The following is a 19,121-nucleotide window of genomic DNA, read 5'->3' as shown; positions in this document are numbered from 1 at the left end:
ATTGATATGATGAGAATAGACCCGGGGGCCATAGGTTTCACTAGTGGCTTCTCTCAAGAGCATAAGTATTCTACGGTGGGTGAACAAATTACTGTTGAGCAATTGACAGAATTGAGCATAGTTATGAGAATATCTAGGCATGATCATGTATATAGGCATCACGTCCGTGACAAGTAGACTGAAACGATTCCTGCATCTACTACTATTACTCCACTCATCGACCGCTATCCAGCATGCATCTAGAGTATTAAGTTAAAAACAGAGTAACGCCTTAAGCAAGATGACATGATGTAGAGAGATAAATTCATGCAATATGAAATAAACCCCATCTTGTTATCCTCGATGGCAACGATACAATACGTGCCTTGCTGCCCCTTCTGTCACTGGGAAAGGACACCGCAAGATCGAACCCAAAGCTAAGCACTTCTCCCATGGCAAGAACTACCAATCTAGTTGGCCAAACCAAACGGATAATTCGAAGAGTTCGAAGAGGCTTGCAAAGATAACCAATCATGCATAAAAGAATTCAGAGAAGATTCAAATATTATTCATAGATAGACTTGATCATAAACCCATAATTCATCGGTCTCAACAAACACACCGCAAAAAGAAGATTACATCGAATAGATCTCCATGAGAGAGGGGTCACTAGTAGAAAAAGGGCCTATTGTCTCGGTTCGTAAGGGCCTTTTGTCCCGGTTCCTGAACCTGGACTAAAGGGTCGGTACTAATGCACTGTCCCTTTAGTCTCGGTTCAATCCAGAACCCCTGGGCTCACGAACCGGGTCCAATGCCCCCATTGGTCCTGGTTCTGGACTGAACCGGGACTAATGGACTGACCCGGCCTGGACCGTTGCCCCATTTTCTACTAGTGGGGAGAACTTTGTATTGAGATCCAAAAAGAGAGAAGAAGCCATCCAGCTACTAATTATGGACCCGAAGGTCTGAGGTAAACTACTCACACTTCATCAAAGAGGCTATGATGGTGTAGAAGCCCCCCGTGATGACGGCCCTCTTCCGGCGGAGCTCCGGAACAGGCCCCAAGATGGGATCTCATGGATATAGAAAGTTGCGGCGGTGGAATTAGGTTTTTGGCTCATGTTCTGATCGTTTGGGGGTACGTAGGTATATATAGGAGGAAGGAGTACGTTGGTGGAGCATCGAGGGGCCCATGAGGCAAGGGGCGCGCCCTAGGGGGGGCGCCCCCCACCCTTGTGACCGCCTCTCTGATGCCTTGGCGTAGGGTCCAAGTCTCCTGGATCACGTTTGGTGAGAAAATCACGTCCCCGAAGGTTTTATTCCGTTTGGACTCCGTTTGATATTCCGTTTCTTCGAAACACTGAAATAGGCAAAAAACAACAATTCTGGGCTGGGCCTCCGGTTAATAGGTTAGTCCCAAAAATAATATAAAAGTGGAAAATAAAGCCCAATATAGTCCAAAACAGTAGATAATATAGCATGGAGCAATCAAAAATTGTAGATACGTTGGAGACGTATCATTGAGTCACTTTGGATTATTATCAATTTATCACTATGAAGAATCTGAAGGATGCTATGACTAAGATTTATCCCTCTAAGATGAGGGTAGGTAAGGAACTGCCATCCAGCTCCGCTTTAGATTCACCTTCTGTTATAAGTAAACTTGCAACACCACCACATGCTATTAATCATGATATGTCGCAAGTTATTGATGATGCTACTTCTGCTATGAATGATACTACTTATGATGATGCTAGTACCTTTCTTGATGATGATGTGCCACTAGGTGAATTTCTTGATGAACAAATTGCTAGAGTAAGACAACATGATATTGTTGAAACTGATGATGAGCTTGAAACTGGAAATCTTGAAACACCTACTAGAACTAGCCCTCCTAGATATGAATTGCCAAAGGTACCGAAAGGTTATGTTATGAATGAGGAGAGAACTAGGGACATTCTTGCTTGTAAGGATAGAGTTGATCTAGAGAAATTATAATGCAAATATAAAGAAAGGACTTTGAATGTCAAAATCAAATGTGATCCTCAGTTTGCTACTTCACCTATCTTTGTTGATGATTGATAATCCACAAGTATAGGGGATCAATTGTAGCCTCTTTCGATAAGTAAGAGTGTCAAACCCAATGAGGAGCTAAAGGTAGAAAAATATTCCCTCAAGTTCTATCGACCACCGATACAACTCTACGCACGCTTGACGTTTGCTTTACCGGAAACAAGTATGAAACTATTTTGCAAGGATAAAACTACGAGTACTTTGCGGAATAAAAATATGGATAAATTGCAAGGTAATAAAAGTGGAAAGCTTTTTTTCAATAAGGAAGTCATTTGTCCCTAGGCAATCGATAACAAGTACCGGTAATCATTCTTGCAATTTTATATGAGGGAGAGGCATGAGCTAACATACTTTCTCTACTTGGATCATATGCACTTATGATTGGAACTCTAGCAAGCATCCGCAACTACTAAAGATCATTAAGGTCGTGAAACCCAACCATAGCATTAAGTATCAAGTCCTCTTTATTCTCATACGTCATACCCCCACCTACTCGGGTTTAAGTTTCTGTCACTCTCGCAACCCACCGTAAACGAACCATGAACATATTGCAACACCCTACAGCGGGGGGCCGTCACGTTTGCGCAAGAATGGAGGGCACGGTAGGACAACACCATAAATAAAATATACAATCATACCAACCAAGATCATGATTAGCCCATAAGACAAAACGGATCTACTCAAACATCATAGGATAACCATAGATCATTGGGAAATAATATATGGAGTTGAGAACCATGTTTAAGTAGAGATTACAGCAGGGAGAAGAGGTGTTACACCTCTGCATAGAGGGGGAGAAAGTTGGTGTTGTTGGTAGCAAGATTGTTGATGTAGATCGTCATCCCGATCGTTGCCCCGGTGGCACTCCGGTGCCACCGGTAGAGAGGGGGAGAGAGCCCCCTCCTCTTTCTTCTTCCTTGGCCTTCCTCCTAGATGGGAGGATAGTTCCCCCTCTGGTCCATGGTCTCCATGGCGGCGGAGGGCCGGGAGCCCCTCCGAGATTGGATCTCCCTCTTTGTTCTCTTCTGTTTCGCGTTCCCTAGATCTAGCCGAAAACCGTTTCTTCTATTCTCGGAGATCCGTAACATCGATTGCGCTGAGATTTTAACATGATTTTTTTTCCGGATATAAGCTTCGTTGCACCCGAAGTAGAGGTCCAACCGACGTACAGGGTGGGCACAACCCACCACCGCGCGCTAGGGGCCTCTGGCGTGCCCTGGTGTCTTGTGCCCTGTGTGGGCCTCCGTTTGCGGTGATTCCAACTCCAAAAAATCACAAATATTCCAAAATAATTCTCCGTAAATTTTTATGGCGTTTGGACTTTGTTTGATATGGATACTCTGCGATACAAAAAACATGCAGAAAATAGGACTGGCACTGGGCACTGGATCAATAGGTTAGTCCAATAAATCATATAAGAAGTTGCCAAAACTATGTAATAGTTGTATAATATTGGCATGAAACAATCAAAAATTATAGATACGACGGAGACGTATCAGCATCCCCAAGCTTAATTCCTGCTCGTCCTCGAACAGGTAAATGATAAAAAAGATAATTTTTGATGTGGAATGCTACCTAGCAAAAACTTGATCATATATCAAATCATGGCATGAATATTAAGGCACATAAGTGATTCAAAGCAATAGTCTATAATTTGACATAAAGACATCAATACTCAGGCATCCCAGCAAACAAGCATGTCTTTAAGAATATCAAATGCTAAAGAATGCTATCCCTACAAAATCATATAGTATTGTCATGGTCTGTCTTATTAACACAAAGTATTTATCATGCACAATCCCGATGACAAGCCAAGCAATTGGTTCATACTTTTTAACGCGCTTCAGCTTTTCAACCCTCACGCAATACATGAGCACAAGCCATGGATATAGCACTATGGCTGGAATAGAGTATGATGATAGGGGTAAGTATAAAGAAGACAAAAAGGTAAGAAAGTCTCACATCGATGCGGCTAACCAATGGGCTATGGAGATGCCCATCAATCGATATCAACATGAGGAGTAGGGATTGACATGCAATGAATGCACTAAGAGCTATAAGTGTATGAAATCTCAATATGAAAACTAAGTGGGTGTGCATCTAATCCTATAATGAAAAATTCCCACTAGTATATGAAAGTGACAACATAGGAGACTCTCCATATGAAAAACATGGTGCTACTTCGAAGCACAAGTGTGGTAAAGGATACTAATAATGCACATTCTCTCTTTGTTTATTTATTTATTTTTCCTTTCCTTTTCTTTTTCTTTTTTTCTTCTTTTTTTTCTTCTTTTTATCTTTTTTTCTTTTTTCTCTCATTGTCCGGAGTCTCATCCCGACTTATGGGGGAATCATAGTCTCCATCATCCTTTCCTCACTGGGGCACTGCTCTAAAAATGAATAATGATGATCATCACACTTCTATTTACTTATAACTCAAAAGAAAATTAAACTTACAACTCGATACCTATGACAAAGTATGACTCTATATGAATGCCTCTGGCAATGATCTAGCGTAACATGTATGACAAATGATGAACGGTGGTTGAGCCACAACTACTATGTCAGCTATATGATCATGCAAAGCAATATAACAATGAATGCTCAAGTCATCAAACGGAAGCAGTGGAAGTTGCATGGCAATATATCTCAGATTGACCATGGAAAAGCCATAATAGGTGGGTATGGTGGCTGCTTTGAGGAAGATATAATAAGCTTATGTGTGATAGAGCGTATCATATCACGGGGTTTGGATGCACCTGCGAAGTTTGCACCGACTCTCGAGGTGAGAAAGGGCAATGCATGGTACCGTAGAGGCTAGCAAATTGCGGAAAGGTAAGAGTGTGTATAATCCATGGACTCACATTAGTCATAAAGAACTCATATACTTATTGCAAAAGTTTATTAGCCCTTGAAGCAAAGTACTACTACGCATGCCCCTGGGGGATAGATTGGTAGGAAAAGACCATCGCTCGTCCCCGACCGCCACTCATAAGGAAGACAATCAATAATAAATCATGCTCCATCATAGCATAATGAGAGACTATACGTTCATGCTTCGAGAATCACGAACCTTAACACCGATATTCTTACTAAACACAAATGTTTACTAGTACCTCCCACATATTGCATCTCTATATCTCAAAACTATTACAAGGAATCAAACATATCATATTCAGTGATCCATAAGTTTTATGTAGGATTTTATGACTAACCATGCAATTGACCAATTCCTTTTGACTCTCTAAATAGATCTAAGTGAAGCATGAAGTTTAATTCTTTCTATAAAAGACCATGCTCTAATAAATATAAGTGAATCAAAAGAGCATTCTTCAAACAACGGTTTTCTATGTGAAGAGAAACAGGCAATCCAAACTTCAAATGATATAAGTGAAGCACATGAAGCATTCTATAAAGCCATACTCAAAAGATAGTGAAGTGCAATGAGCATTCTGTTGGGGAACGTAGTAATTTCAAAAAAATTCCTACGCACACGCATGATCATGGTGATGCATAGCAACGAGAGGGGAGAGCGTTGTCCACGTACCCTCGTAGACCGAAAGCGGAAGCATTAGCACAACATGGTTGATGTAGTCGTACGTATTCACGATCCGACCGATCAAGTACGAAACGCACGGCACCTCCAAGTTCAGCACATGTTCAGCCCGATGACGTCCCTCGAACTCCGATCCAGCCGAGTGTTGAGGGAGAGTTTCGTCAGCACGACAGCATGGTGATGATGATGATGTTCTACTGATGCAGGGCTTCGCCTAAGCACCGCTACAGTATTATCCAGGTGGACTATGGTGGAAGGGGGCACCGCACACGGCTAAAAGATCAAACGATCAATTGTTGTGTCTCTAGGGTGCCCCTACCCCCGTATATAAAGGAACAAGGGGGTATGATCAGCCAGGGGAGAGGGCGCGCCAGGAGGAGTCCTACTCCCACCGGGAGTAGGACTCCCTCCCTTTTCCTAGTTGGATTAGGACTTGGGGGGAAGTGGTGGAGGAGAAGAAGGAAAGGGGGGCGCCGCCCCCTTCTCCTTGTCCTATTCGGACTAGGGGGCGCGCGGCCCTTGCCCTGGCCGCCTCTCCTCTCGTCCACCAAGGCCCACTATGGCCCATTAACCTCTCGAGGGGTTCCGGTAACCTCCCGGTACTCCGGTAAAATCCCGATTTCACCCGGAACACTTCCGATATCCAAACATAGGCTTCCAATATATCAATCTTCATGTCTCAACAATTTTGAGACTCCTCGTCATGTCCGTGATCACATCCGGGACTCCGAACAACCTTCGGTACATCAAAACATATAAACTCATAATATAATTGTCATCGAAACGTTAAGCGTGCGGACCCTACGGGTTCAAGAACTATGTAGACATGACCGAGACATGTCTCTGGTCAATAACCAATAGCGGAACCTGGATGCTCATATTGGCTCCCACATATTCTACAAAGATCTTTATCGGTCAGACCACATAACAAGATACGTTGTTCCCTTTGTCATCAGTATGTTACTTGCCCGAGATTCGATCGTCGGTATCTCAATACCTAGTTCAATCTCGTTACCGGCAAGTCTCTTTACTCGTTCCGTAATACATCATTCCGTAACTAACTCATTAGTTGCAATGCTTGCAAGGCTTAAGTGATGTGCATTACCGAGAGGGCCCAGAGATACCTCTCCGACAATCGGAGTGACAAATCCTAATCTCGAAATACGCCAACCCAACAAGTACCTTCGGAGACACCTGTAGAGCACCTTTATAATCACCCAGTTACGTTGTGACGTTTGGTAGCACACAAAGTGTTCCTCCGGTAAATGGGAGTTGCATAATCTCATACTCATAGGAACATGTATAAGTCATGAAGAAAGCAATAGCAACATACTAAACGATCGGGTGCTAAGCTAACGGAATGGGTCAAGTCAATCACATCATTCTCCTAATGATGTGATCCCGTTAATCAAATGACAACCCATGTCAATGGCTAGGAAACTTAACCATCTTTGATCAACGAGCTAGTCAAGTAGAGGCATACTAGTGACATACTGTTTGTCTATGTATTCACACATGTATTATGTTTCCGTTTAATACAATTCTAGCATGAATAATAAACATTTAACATGATATAAGGAAATAAATAATAACTTTATTATTGCCTCTAGGGCATATTTCCTTCAGTCTCCCACTTGCACTAGAGTCAATAATCTAGATTACACAGTAATGATTCTAACACCCATGGAGCCTTGGTGTTGATCATGTTTTGCTCGTCGAAGAGGCTTAGTCAACGGGTCTGCAACATTCAGATCCGTATGTATCTTGCAAATCTCAATGTCTCCCTCCTTGACTTGATCGCGGATGGAATTGAAGCGTCTCTTGATGTGCTTGTTTCTCTTGTGAAACATGGATTCCTTTACCAAGGCAATTGCACCAGTATTGTCACAAAAGATTTTCATTGGACCCGATGCACTAGGTATGACACCTAGATCGGATATGAACTCCTTCATCCAAACTCCTTCATTTGTTGCTTCCGAAGCAGCTATGTACTCCGCTTCATACGTAGATCCCGCCACGACGCTTTGTTTAGAACTGCACCAACTGACAGCTTCACCGTTCAATGTAAACACGTATCTGGTTTGCGATTTAGAATCGTCCAGATCAGTGTCAAAGCTTTCATCAACGTAACCATTTACGATGAGCTCTTTGTCACCTCCATAAACGAGAAACATATCATTAGTCCTTTTCAGGTATTTCAAGATGTTCTTGACCGCTGTCCAGTGATCCACTCCTGGATTACTTTGGTACCTCCCTGCTAGACTTATAGCAAGGCACACATCAGGTCTGGTACACAGCATTGCATACATGATAGAGCCTATGGCTGAAGCATAGGTGTCTGTGTCAAAACCGGCGGATCTCGGGTAGGGGGTCCCGAACTGTGTGTCTAGGCCGGATGGTAACAGGAGGCAGGGGACACAATGTTTTACCCAGGTTCGGGCCCTCTTGATGGAGGTAAAACCCTACGTCCTGCTTGATTAATATTGATGATATGGGTAGTACAAGAGTAGATCTACCACGAGATCAGAGAGGCTAAACCCTAGAAGCTAGCCTATGGTATGATTGTATGTTGTCCTACAGACTAAAACCCTCCGGTTTATATAGACACCAGAGAGGTTAGGGTTACACAAGGTCGGTTACAAAGGAGGAGATATACATATCCGTATTGCCTAGCTTGCCTTCCACGCCAAGTAGAGTCCCATCCGGACACGAGATGAAGTCTTCAATCTTGTATCTTCATAGTCCAATAGTCCGGCCAAAGGATATAGTCCGGCTGTCCGGAGACCCCCTAACCCAGGACTCCCTCAGTAGCCCCCAAACCAGGCTTCAATGACGATGAGTCCGGCGCGTAGTGTTGTATTCGGCATTGCAAGGCGGGTTCTTCTCCAATCTTCAAGTGTGCGTAAGTAGTGTCCGACTCCATAAATGTTGAACCTCTTGGCTTCTGTGCCCAATAAAGGCTATCTCCATGCGTCGAATGAATACGAGGCACCAGGGCATTTTTTACATTCGCCCCCCTAGCCAAATAAATAAATTGTCTATTAAAGGGATAGGGATTCTTAGATCCGATCCACACCTTCCTCCCCTCAGCGAGAATCCATCTGAGCGCGTTTCGGAAGATCCATTCCAGCATGGCCGACGTCTGCAGCTCCTCCTCCCGCCCCCGTATCCCTAAGCTTGGTGATTGGGAGAGGTGTTCAGTCTCACACAACCGGTTGGTCGAACTGCAGACCAAGGGGTTTCTCCCTCCGGCATATATGGTGCCCGTTCGAGCCGGGCTTGCCACCTACAATGGCGGGGAGCAAGCGGAGAACTTTCCCCGCCCCTCCATGGGGGAACCGGGTCTGCCTTGTTCCTTATTTACTAAGGGGGCTCGAATTTCCAATTCATCCGTTCCTCCATGGGCTCCTGGAGTTCTACGGACTCCAATTACACAATTTCACCCCTACCTCCATTCTACATATCGCCGGCTATGTTGCTCTCTGCGAGTTGTTCCTGGGCCGCGAGGCTCACTTCGAGCTGTGGAAGAGGCTATTTTGCCTCGTCCCCCGCACACAGAGGGAATCACTTTATCAAGTGGGCGGAGCCGAAGTATGGCGCATCGCCGATACCGGATACCTATCCGGTACCCCGAAGAAGCCGTCTGAAGACTAGCCTTCAGAATGGTTTTATATGGAGGACGTTCCCCTTCCAGACCCTGTTCGGCAGGGTCTTCCTGAGTTCAACAATGCTCCTCTGAAGAAGCGCCGAAGTTGGTGCCCGCGGAGCCCCCAGGTGGAAGACGACAGAGAAGTCCTTTATCTGATGAACCGGATTAAGGCACTGGCTCAGTCAGGATTGACAATAACCGAAGTTATGTCAATTTGCATAATGCGGGGAGTGCAACCACTTCAATATCGTGGGCACCCCTTGTGGTGTTTCAACGGAGAGGATGACGCCACCCGCTATGGGCATAAGGGTCCGGGCGATGCTGCCGCACTAACCAAAATCCTGTCCGAACTATTCAAGGGAGAGGAGGAGGAGTTCGCCCGCATCAAGCCACGGGACGGATTCTCCATGTACAATCCTCCAAGCTGGGTAAGCTATATCCCTTTACTTCCACCTTCCCGCATTTTTCGTTGTAAGTATTCACCTTGCCAATTTACGGCAGGAACTGCGAAAGGCCATAAGGGAGGTCAGCAGCCCTTCTCCATAGCCAGAGGACCCGGACCGGGCCCTCGACTCCAGACTCGAAGAAGATCCGGTTATTTCCGTGGAGCTGATAAACATGCAGTTCTATCAGTTAAGCTGCGACGATGCCATGGTGGCCATTACAGCCGACTACCTCGGACTGCTCCCTGCATCGCATGTAAGAAAAACCAAAAAGTCCCAACTCAAAAAGTAGGACCCCCCTTTTAGACACCTCACCCACCATATTCATGGCCTTTTTTATAGGGAAGGCATTTGGGACGCCCTGCAACAACGCGCCAACAGGAGGCATCGAGGCAGGGTAGGCCAAAAAGAGAAGCGGTTAGGACGGAGACGCTGGCGCAAAGGTACAACAAACCCCGCTTCGTGGTTGTCGTCTTTTTTCAAAATATAATGACGCCCGTGTTTCTTTAACAGAAAAAACACTCGTCGGAATATGTCCGGCGATGTCACCGATCACGCTTCCACCAGTCAGGCACCAGGATCGGACACGGAGGCAGAAGCCGATATGAGGCAGGCGCCAGATAATCCCTCGACAGAGGATGCAGATAGATTATCTGCTACAAACTCAGAAGTGGAGAGCGCCATGAATCATAGGCGCCGCCGGGCCGTACTCCGGGACGCTTGTTTTTCACCAGAGGCGTTTGACGCCTTCAACTCTGGAGAAGCGTACTTCCGTGCTGCTCAAGATGGTCTGGCCAGAGCCACGGATCAGTATGTAAAGGATGTACGGGTGAGTAAATCTGACGAGTTATATGGATCAGTAGCCCTTGAGACTTGAAGCAGTTAGCAGAACTGATTTAAGGATCATCCTTGTTGTGCAGGTTCTTACAGAGAAGAATACCAAGCTGTCCCAGGAGCTGGAGGAATGCAAGACCCAACTACGGGTCGCTGTTGCCGCATTGCAGGAACAGAAAAAGGCTCCAGCTGGTAACATTTACTGTAAAGAATGATGGTTACCATATAGTGTGCGGCATGGCTACAGATCTAACAATAGATTTTGCAGATGAGTCCGGAGAGAATCCGGAGGACCAGCATATTATGCGACAGCTAGAGGCTGGCAAACGCATGCTGACGGAGGTGAGCCGGGAGAAAAACAATCTCCAAGATGCCAATATAAAGCTGAACGTGGAACTAAAAGACGTTCGGGGCTAGCTTGCAGACTCCGAGAAGGAGAATAAGAGGCTTCGGCGCGGCATTTTCATTAAGTGCTTGAGCGAATCCTTTAAAGGTATTTGGCAAAGAAGCCGACTAACAGCGTTATGTCTGTAGGTATGCTGACGGGTCGTCCCGCGGAGGAAATGCCCAGGTCTGCGGGTGACCTTCTGTCTGAGCTATCACATCTGCACGAACAAGTTCGGCAGGTGATGCAGGGTGTTGCCCAGGCCTTGTGGCCGTCTGTCTCCCTGCCCGAGGGTGTTGCAGAGCTTGCGGAGAAGCTCAAAGGTGCACGGCGGCGCTTCCGATTATGGAAGATATTAGCCTGCCGACAGGGTGCCAGAGAAGCTTGTGCCATGGTGAAGATGCGGTATACCAAAGCAGACCCAAATCATATGGCTGAGGTCGGACCTGTGGGGCCCAACGGGAAAGAGATCCCCGTTAGCTTAGTGTATGGGCAAGTAGAATTAGCCGCAAAATATTCCCAACAGGATTGTAAGCTAGACCGCCTGTTGGATGGTATAGAAGAAGGATTTAGTCAGTCTGCATGACTATGTAATTAAAATGACATGTATAATGCCTTCTAGCCGGATTGTAGATCATTTGTCGTTGCGGACCTTTTCGCTTCAGCCTCCGGGCCCAATAGTCCGGAGTGTGCGAATACCTGCTCAGTTATATAAGACCAGGGTATGCGTGGAGACCAGGCATAGGGGTCATTAGTGCTTTATCAGACAAGTGCCCAACTAGTTATGTTATATTACATGGGTAGTAAGAAACATCTTCCAGGGAGAATAGTTCCGTTAAGGGTTCCTTTCCTTGGGTAAGCATGCCCTAAAGTGCATGTCCGGACTGCGATAGGAAACACAGGAAAAACATCTGGGGGCAGATATGGAAAAATAAAAATCATCTTTTGTTCACCGATCGAATATTCCCTTAAGAACGCTAGCTTTCGGCTTCACCCAGTCTGAGGTACACATCCGGCTGACCCGGCAGTAACAATCGCAGAGGTGCTCCCCTTATGCCCTAGCCGAATTAACGGGAATGTAGGGCATAAATACAAGAGCCAGGCAACCCAGCTTGGCCAAAACTTAAGTCATATCGATGCATATAATGGTGAAAAAAAGGTACATGCGGAAGTATAACACATGTGTTGGGCATGAAGCCCGGATAAATAATTTAAGCTTCTGTGAAAGAAGCCCCCAGGTATGAAGAGTGCGGCTAGCGCATCTATAATGTGCAAGCGAGGCACAAGGTGACCCTTGAAGGCCTAGAGAAAAAGGAAGAAAGAAAGGAAAACAAGACAGATAACGTATATGCGAAAAATGGACAAAGGGAGGGGACTAACATAGAGTCCGGTGCTAGGCGTAGAATCTTCGGAGCCTGGCCGCGTTCCATGGGTTCGGCTCGAGTCGACTAGTCGATGCATCTCGCAGTTGGTACGCTCCACCGGTCAGAACTTGGTCAATAATGAAGGGACCTTCCCGTTTGGGCTCGAGCTTGTTCTTTTTCTTATCCGGCAGGTGATGTCTACTACACAACCTTCTTCTTGTAGACGTTGTTGGGCCTCCAAGTGCAGAGGTTTGTAGGACAGTAGCAAATTTCCCTCAAGTGGATGACCTAAGGTTTATCAATCCGTAGGAGGCGTAGGATGAAGATGGTCTCTCTCAAGCAACCCTGCAACCAAATAACAAAGAGTCTCTTGTGTCCCCAACACACCCAATACAATGGTAAATTGTATAGGTGCACTCGTTCGGCGAAGAGATGGTGATACAAGTGGTATATGGATAGTAGATAAAGGTATTTGTAATCTGAAATTATAAAAACAGCAAGGTAACGAATGATAAAAGTGAGCATAAACGGTATTGCAATGATAGGAAATAAGGCCTAGGGTTCATACTTTCGCTAGTGTAAGTTCCCTCAACAATAATATCATAATTGGATCACATAACTATCCCTCAACATGCAACAAAGAGTCACTCCAAAGTCACTAATAGCGGAGAACGAACGAAGAGATTATGGTAGGGTACGAAACCATCTCAAAGTTATTCTTTCCAATCAATCCATTGGGCTATTCCTATAAGTGTCACAAACAGCCCTAGAGTTCGTACTAGAATAACACCTTAAGATACAAATCAACCAAAACCCTAATGTCACCTAGATACTCCAATGTCACCTCAAGTATCCGTGGTATGATTATACGATATGCATCACACAATCTCAGATTCATCTATTCAACCAACACAAAGGACCTCAAAGAGTGCCCCAAAGTTCCTACCAGAGAATCACGACGAAAACGTGTGCCAGCCCCTATGCATAGGTTCATGGGTGGAACCCGCAAGTTGATCACCAAAACATACATCAAGTGAATCACGTGGCATCCCATTGTCACCACAGATACGCACGGCAAGACATACATCAAGTGTTCTCAAATCTTTCAAGACTCAATCCGATAAGATAACTCCAAAGGGGAAACTCAATTCATTACAAGAGAGAAGAGGGGGAGGAGAAACATAAGATCAAACTATAATAGCAAAGCTCGCGATACATCAAGATCGTGCCAAATCAAGAACACGAGAGAGAGAGATCAAACACATAGCTACTGGTACATACCCTCAGCCCTGAGGGAGAACTACTCCCTCCTCGTCATGGAGAGCGCCGGGATGATGAAGATGGCCACCGGTGAGGGATCCCCCCTCCGGCAGGGTGCCGGAACAGGGTCCCGATTGACTTTTGGTGGCTACGGAGGCTTCTGGCGGCGGAACTCCCGATCTATGTTCCGTTCTGGAAGTTTTACGATACGTAGGTATATATGGGTGCAAGGGGTACGTCGGTGGAGCTTCGGGGGCCCCACGAGGCAGGGGGCGCGCCCCCCACCCTCGTGGCCAGCTCCCGTATCTTCCGACGTAGAGTCCAAGTCTATCTGGTGGCTTTCCTTCCAAAAATAACTTCTCCAGTTGATTTTGTTCCGTTTCGACTCCGTTTGATATTCCTTTTCTTCGAAACACTGAAATAGGCATAAAACAACAAATCTGGGCTGGGCCTCCGGTTAATAGGTTAGTCCCAAAAATAATATAAAAGTGGATAATAAAGCCCAATATTTCCCAAAACAGTAGATAATATAGCATGGAGCAATCAAAAATTATAGATACGTTGGAGACATATCAAGCATCCCCAAGCTTAATTCCTGCTCGTCCTCGAGTAGGTAAATGATAAAAAAGATAATTTTTGATGTGGAATGCTAGTTGGCATAATTTCAATGTAATTATTCTTACTTGTGATATGAATATTCAGATCCATAAGATTCAAGACAAAAGTTTAATATTGACATAAAAACAATAATACCTCAAGCATACTAACAAAGCAATCATGTCTTCTCAAAATAACATGGCCAAAGAAAGTTCATCCCTACAAAATCATATAGTTTAGTCATGCTCCATTTTCGTCACACAAGAATGCTCTCATCATGCACAACCCCGATGACAAGCCAAGCAATTGTTTCATACTTTAGTAATCTCAAACTCATAAACCTTCACGCAATACATGAGCGCGAGCCATGGATATAGCACTATGGGTGGAATAGAATAATGAGGGAGTTATGTGGAGAAGACAAAAAAGGAGAAAGTCTCACATCAACGAGGCTAATCAATGGGCTATGGAGATGCCCACCGATTGATGTTAATGCAAGGAGTAGGGATTGCCATGCAACGGATGCACTAGATCTATAAATGTATGAAAGCTCAACAAAAGAAACTAGTGGGTGTGCATGCAACTTGCTTGCTCACGAAGACCTAGGGCACTTGAGGAGGCCCATTGTTGGAATATACAAGCCAAGTTCTACAATGAAAAATTCCCACTAGTATATGAAAGTGACAAAACAAGAGACTCTCTATCATAAAGATCATGGTGCTACTTTGAAGCACAATATATGAGACTCGCTATATGAAGAACATGGTGCTACTTTGAAGAACAAGTGTGGAAAAAGGATAGTAGCATTGCCCCCTTTTTATTTATTTTCTTTTTTTTGGGCCTTATTTTTTTGGCCTTTCTTTTTTTCTTTTTTTGCCTTTTTTTATTTGCCCTTTTTTTGGGACAATACTCTATGAATGATGATCATCACACTTCTATTTATTTACAACTCAATGATTACAACTCGATACTAGAACAAAGTATGACTCTATATGAATGCCTCCGATGGTGTACCGGGATATGCAATGAATCAAGAGTGACATGTATGAAAGAATTATGAACGGTGGCTTTGCCACAAATATGATGTCAACTACATGATCATGCAAAGCAATATGACAATGATGATGCGTGTCATGATGAACGGAACGATGGAAAGTTGCATGGCAATATATCTCGGAATGGCTATGGAAATGCCATAATAGGTAGGTATGGTGGCTGTTTTGAGGAAGATATAAGGAGGTTTATGTGTGATAGAGCGTATCATATCACGGGGTTTGGATGCACCGGCGAAGTTTGCACCAACTCTCGATGTGAGAAAGGGCAATGCACGGTACCGAAGAGGCTAGCAAGGATGGAAGGGTGAGAGTGCGTATAATCCATGGACTCAACATTAGTCATAAAGAACTCACATACTTATTGCAAAAATCTACAAGTCATCAAAAACCTCGGCACTACATGCATGCTCCTAGGGGGATAGATTGGTAGGAAAAGACCATCACTCGTCCCCGACCGCCACTCATAAGGAGGACAATCAAATAACACCTCATGTTTCAAATTTGTTACACAATGTTTACCATACATGCATGCTACGGGACTTGCAAACTTCAACACAAGTATTCCTCAAATTCACAACTACTCAACTAGCACGACTTTGATATTATTACCTCCATATCTCAAAACAATCATCAAGCATCAAACTTCTCTTAGTATTCAATACACTCATAAGAGAATTTTATTATTCTTGAATACCTAGCATATTAGGATTTTAAGCAAATTACCATGCTATTTAAGACTCTCAAAATAATCTAAGTGAAGCATGAGAGTTCATCTATTTCTTCAAAATAAAACTACCACCATGCTCTAAAAGGTATCAGTGAAGCACTAGAGCAAATGACAAACTACTCCGAAAGATATAAGTGAAGATTCATGAGTAGTCGAATAATTATGCAACTATGTGAAGATTCTCTAACATTTAATAATTTCAGATCTTGGTATTTTATTCAAACAGCAAGCAAAACTAAATAAAATAAAATGACGCTCCAAGCAAAACACATATCATGTGGCGAATAAAAATATAGCTCCAAGTAAAGTTACCGATGAAAGAAGACGAAAGAGGGGATGCCTTCCGGTGCATCCCCAAGCTTAGGATTTTTGGTGTCCTTGGATATTAACTTGGGGTGCCTTGGGCATCCCCAAGCTTGGGCTCTTGCCACTCCTTATTCCATAGTCCATCATATCTTTACCCAAAACTTGAGAACTTCACAACACAAAACTTAACAGAAAACTCGTAAGCTCCGTTAGTATAAGAAAATAAATCACCACTTCAAGGTACTGTAATGAACTCATTATTTATTTATATTGGTGTTAAACCTACTGTATTCCAACTTCTCTATGGTTTATAAACTATTTTACTAGCCATAGATTCATCAAAATAAGCAGACAACACATCGAAAACAGAATCTGTCAAAAACAGAACAGTCTGTAGTAATCTGGATCAAACGTATACTTCTGGAACTCATAAAATTCTCAAATAAATTGCTGGACCTGAGTAATTTATCTATTAATCATCTTCAAAAAGAATTAACTAAATATCGCTCTCCAAATAAAAAGGGCAGCAATTCTCGTGAGCGCTAAAGTTTCTGTTTTTGACAGCATGATCAACAAGGCTTTCCCCCAAGTCTTCCCAAAGGTTCTACTTGGCACAAACACTAATTGAAACATAAAACTCAATCATAGCAGAGGCTTGATAATTTATTTATTACTAAACAGGAACAAAAAGCAATGAACTAAAATAAAATTGGGTTGCCTCCCAACAAGCGCTATCATTTAACGCCCCTAGCTAGGCATGATGATTTCAATGATGCTCATATAGAAGATAAGAATGGTAACATAAAGAGAGCATCATGAAGAATATGACTAGCACATTTAAGTCTAACCCACTTCCTATGCATAAGGATTTTGTGAGCAAACAACTTATGGGAACAAGAATCAACTTGCATAGGAAGGTAGAACAAGCATAACTTCAAATTTTTAAGCACATAGAGAGGGAACTTGGTATTATTGCAATTCCTACAAGCATATGTCCTCCCTCATAATAATTTTCAGTAGCATCATGAATGAATTCAACAATATAACCAGCACCTAAAGCATTCTTTTCATGATCTACAAGCATAGAAAATTTATTACTCTCCACATAAGCAAAATTCTTCTCATGAATAATAGTGGGAGCAAACTCAACAAAATAACTATCATGTGATTGAAAATTAAGATCAAGATGACAAGTTTCATGGTTATCATTATTCTTTAAAGCATACGTGTCATCACAATAATCATCATAGATAGGAGGCATGCTTTCATCATAATAAATTTGCTCATCAAAACTTGGGGGGGGGGCAAAAAATATCATCTTCGTCAAACATAGCTTCCCCAAGCTTGTGGCTTTGCATATCATTAGCATCATGGATATTCAAGGAATTCATACTAACAACATTGCAATCATGCTCATCATTCAAATATTTAGTGCCAAACATTTTAGAGATTTCTTCTTCTAGCACTTGAGCACAATTATCCTTTCCATCATACTCACGAAAGATATTAAAAAGATGAACCGTATGAGACAAACTTACTCCCATTTTTATAGTTTTCTTTTATAAACTAAACTAGTGATAAAACAAGAAACTAAAAGACTCGATTGCAAGATCTAAAGATATACCTTCAAGCACTCACCTCCCCGGCAACAGCGCCAGAAAAGAGCTTGATGTCTACTACACAACCTTCTTCTTGTAGACGTTGTTGGGCCTCCAAGTGCAGAGGTTTGTAGGACAGTAGCAAATTTCCCTCAAGTGGATGACCTAAGGTTTATCAATCCGTAGGAGGCGTAGGATGAAGATGGTCTCTCTCAAGCAACCCTGCAACCAAATAACAAAGAGTCTCTTGTGTCCCCAACACACCCAATACAATGGTAAATTGTATAGGTGCACTAGTTCGGCGAAGAGATGGTGATACAAGTGGTATATGGATGGTAGATAAAGGTTTTTGTAATCTGAAAAATAAAAACAGCAAGGTAGCAAGTGATAAAAGTGAGCATAACCGGTATTGCAATGATAGGAAATAAGGCCTAGGGTTCATACTTTCACTAGTGTAAGTTCCCTCAACAATACTAACATAATTGGATCACATAACTATCCCTCAACATGCAACAAGAGTCACTCCAAAGTCACTAATAGCGGAGAACGAACGAAGAGATTATGGTAGGGTACGAAACCACCTCAAAGTTATTCTTTCCAATCAATCCATTGGGCTATTCCTATAAGTGTCACAAACAGCCCTAGAGTTCGTACTAGAATAACACCTTAAGATACAAATCAACCAAAACCCTAATGTCACCTAGATACTCCAATGTCACCTCAAGTATCCGTGGGTATGATTATATGATATGCATCACACAATCTCAGATTCATCTATTCAACCAACACAAAGGACCTCAAAGAGTGCCCCAAAGTTCCTACCGGAGAATCACGACGAAAACGTGTGCCAACCCCTATGCATAGGTTCATGGGCGGAACCCGCAAGTTGATCACCAAAACATACATCAAGTAAATCACGTGGCATCCCATTGCCACCACAGATACGCACGGCAAGACATACATCAAGTGTTCTCAAATCTTTCAAGACTCAATCCGATAAGATAACTCCAAAGGGGAAACTCAATTCATTACAAGAGAGAAGAGAGGGAGGAGAAACATAAGATCCAACTATAATAGCAAAGCTCGCGATACATCAAGATCGTGCCAAATCAAGAACACGAGAGAGAGAGAGAGATCAAACACATAGCTACTGGTACATACCCTCAGCCCCGAGGGAGAACTACTCCCTCCTCGTCATGGAGAGCGCCGGGATGATGAAGATGGCCACCGGTGAGGGATCCCCCCTCTGGCAGGGTGTCGGAACAGGGTCCCGATTGACTTTTGGTGGCTACGGA

Source organism: Triticum urartu, chromosome 3, assembly GCF_003073215.2.
Source record: "Triticum urartu cultivar G1812 chromosome 3, Tu2.1, whole genome shotgun sequence".
NCBI lineage: Eukaryota > Viridiplantae > Streptophyta > Magnoliopsida > Poales > Poaceae > Triticum > Triticum urartu.
The sequence above is the reverse complement of the archived record's forward strand: the minus strand, read 5'-3'. Positions refer to the sequence as shown.